Source organism: Elephantulus edwardii, unplaced genomic scaffold, assembly GCF_000299155.1.
Source record: "Elephantulus edwardii isolate Elephantulus edwardi_28Jun2011 unplaced genomic scaffold, EleEdw1.0 scaffold00355, whole genome shotgun sequence".
Lineage (NCBI taxonomy): Eukaryota > Metazoa > Chordata > Mammalia > Macroscelidea > Macroscelididae > Elephantulus > Elephantulus edwardii.
In genome coordinates this window covers 75,562-79,207 of record NW_006400105.1, presented here as the reverse complement: position 1 = coordinate 79,207, position 3,646 = coordinate 75,562, and positions in this window count along the sequence as shown.

Below are 3,646 nucleotides of genomic sequence, written 5' to 3'. Positions count from 1 at the left end.
CAGGTGCCCTCACACAACAGCCCCTGCTCCAGCAGGGTCCTGGATCCAACAGGATCAGAATAGTCAAGGTCAAATTCCAACCAACCCACTAACCTCTGGCTGGTCTGCAGAGTTCACAGACTCCAGCTGGCTCGCTTGTTTTGGGTGGGAACCCAAGAGAGCTTGGCCAATTTCCCCACCTGTGGGCATGCCCTTAGGTGCTCTCCCAGATAATCAGCAATGCCCCAGTAAACACAGATAAGATCCTACTGGCATTTCTTCTGCCAGGTTAGTTCCACAACAGCGCGGTTGATAGTTCCGGGTGATTTCTGGATCCGCGGTGGTGCCCTGAGGTCACAGGGCTGTGGTGGGGGCTGAGGTGAGTGGTTGTGGAGCTGCAAGCGGGGCGGGGGAAGGGGAGGAAAGCAAGGGACTAGGGGGGACTTAAGGAGCACAGGGCTTGGACACTACCAGCAAGAGGTGGGGGCCGGGCTTGGGCACTGCTGGTTGTTTATGCAGCAGCATCCTGCGTGTCGGGGGTCACACAGGTGCAGGCTGCAGGGGGGTCGCACAGTGGCGGGTAGTCTTCTTTCCTCTGGAGTTCCGCGGTGGGTTGCTGACTATTGCTCTTCCTGGGTTTCTTCCCTGCCTGTTTGGCGGCGGAGTTCCGTCTGGCGGCAGAGTTCCATCTGGCCTAAAATTTTTTTAATTTAAACCTCTTGTTTAGAGTCAACAAGACCTCCTCGAGGGCCCTTGTATTTAAAAATTGGACCCAAGGGATTATTTCTTATAAGTCTTACAGCACTCTTCTGTCAATTTGCAGTGCTGAGGTAATCTGGGTTTGCTGTGATGCTGAACCTTGTACCATTGAGGTCTCAAATGCCATAATGGCTGTCCATGGTGGACAATGTTTGGTGGAGCTCCCAGTTGAAGACAGATTTGGAAGCAGGAGTGGCATCCACTTCCTAAATCACATGCATCCGGAAACTCTATGAACTTGGAGAAACAATAGTTATAGAAAGGCCTCAGATCTTTTGTTCATAGAGTTACTATGAGTCATGTGCGACTCAATGGCAATCAACAACAACAAAAATATTCTAATAATTATTTACAATTTTGGAATCATGGGGCTGGAAGAAAGCAGAGGAACAAGAACTGTCCAGGCTTGGAAATGCCCTCACTCCTCATTCTCTCTCTCCTATTTGAATGAAAATCTAATCAGCTATCATCCATTATCCCCACACCTGATAGTAATAAAAGTTAAGGCAAGACTATCACCCTGTGGGACCTCCAATGCTGACTTCTCTATTCTTAAATCAGAGCCTCAGCCCTAACTGTATGGAAGTAACACAATCCTTGGCCTGGTCCCTTTTTCTCTAAACAGAATCCTACTGTCTTGATCTTTTTATTTCCATTGAGAACTTTGTTTCTGAACTCATTGTTCCAATCTACCCTCAGAAGAATCCCAGTGCTGCATGATTCTTTCCATTTCCTTATTTGTTTCAAATGATCTATACAGCAGATCACCTGTCTTGGACTGTTTAAAAGTTCTTATAACCTTCCTGGCTTTTCCTGCACTAGGATTTCTATAGGAATCTAGTTTATGCTTTCTGAAAATATATTAGAAGGTCGAAGATGGGAAGCTTAGGATGTTTGTTTTCCAGTGTGATCAAGTTGTAAACTGCACAAGGGTATCTGGCTCAGGATGTGAATAGGGACTGACATTCATATTGCATTTGGTGTAGCAATCTTGTGCACACTAGTTTAGACTTTGTCTTTATACAAGTGGTATCCTTTTCTAATTAGCACAAAGGCACTGATCAGATAAAAGAGATCCCAGCTCTGCTCTCCTACTCCTGCACCCATCATAGGAGGCCCTGGTAGAAGGGAACTGGAAATTATATACTTTTTAAGGCAGTCCCACCTGAATAGCCTGGGTTTGTGAGTTGAAACAAATATCTGGGGAACAAAGCCGTCTTCAACAGAGAATAACAGAGTCTGTTCTAGGCTGTGCAAAGAGATTGCATGTGAGGATTATTGAGAGGAAATGAAAATTGGGGATGACTCTTAGGGGAATTGACTGCAGATGGTGTCAAAGAGGAGACTGCCTCCTGTATAGGAAGGGGCCTGATAGCTACAGAAATGGAGAGGAGGGAGTGAGAAACATTTCTCCATAGTTCCCAGCATCAATCAATACAAACAGCACTTGTGGTTCTCTGATACCTGGTTGTCCCCAACTCTGTTGGAGTCTTAGGAATTTAGGGAGGCACAGTCCTGATGAAAACCACCAAGTGCCCAGTGTGGGAGGTTAAGGAGAAAGGAATCTTCAGAACAGGGTCTTAATTAACATCTTGGCAGCACACTTCACTTGCTCTTCAAAGCATGTTTATAATAGATTCTCTTGTGCATTTTGTGAGATGAGTATGGTTATTACCTTTTTAAAGATGAGAAAACTGATGTTCAGGATGATATAAAATGACCTCTCTAAAGATGGATTGACTGTAACAATGGTTTAGAACACAGTAGAGATCGTGATGTTGGCACAGGATAAGGCAAATTCTGACCCTCTATGAGTTGTATTTGATTGGTGGTACCACCACCACCACCACCACCACCACCACCACCACCAACACCACCACCAAAGGCACTAATCTAGCAAGTTGCAGATCCTGTATTTGAACCCTATTCTGTTTGGTTCCAATGCCCAGGCTTTCATTGTTTACTATACTTTTAGTGATGAACAAGAGCTGAGGACCAAATTTACCTGTTAATAACTTCAAAGCCTTAAAGCATTTATGTTGAGGCATGAATGGGTAGTCTTATATTTTTTCAGATTAAGAAATCCCAAGGCCACACAGCTAATAAATGGCAGAGCTGCTCATGATGGGCTGTGTGTTGGGAGTGAGAGTGAAGGAAGAGAGAAACAGAAAGTATCTGTGTATATTTAAAGGATAAGGCTATGTCTTTTGCCCATTTTGTAATTGGTTTATCAGTCTTTTTCTTGTGGAGGCCCAGGAATAATCTGTAAACTTTCATTATGAGACTCTTGTCTGAGATGGTGTGAACTAAGGCACAAGTGGAGACTTGTACACCAATGTTCATAGCAGCATTATTCACCATCGCAAGAGCATGGTAACAGGCCAGATGTGCAACCACAAACGGATGGATTGAGAAATTATGGTACATTCACACAATGGAATACTATGTAGCACGCAGGAGCAATGATTTTATAAATTATTCCCTAACTTGGAAGGGACTGGAAAGCATTATGCTGAGTGAACTAACTCAATCCCATAAAGACAAATATTGTATAAATTCATTACTGTAGAATAAGGATCCAAGGGGGGAGGGGGAGAGTGGAAGCAGAGGGATGAAGATGTGCAGGGGAAGGGGGATTAATCATGGAATTATACAATTTGATGGATTTATAGCTGCTCAAGCTAATAACACTCTATCGTGGCATGGAGGAGGAATAGTGGAAATGTATCCACATTTACAACATTCCTCTAACCAAAACCATTTATGGAAAATAGGTACTGCATTGGAACATGTATCTCTGGATTGGAAATGATGATATTGTTAATACTTCTAGCCTTAAGCTTAAGAGATTATAATGTTCAAAATTATTTGTTATACATTTGCTTAAATTTTTCCCTCTTTTAACAAC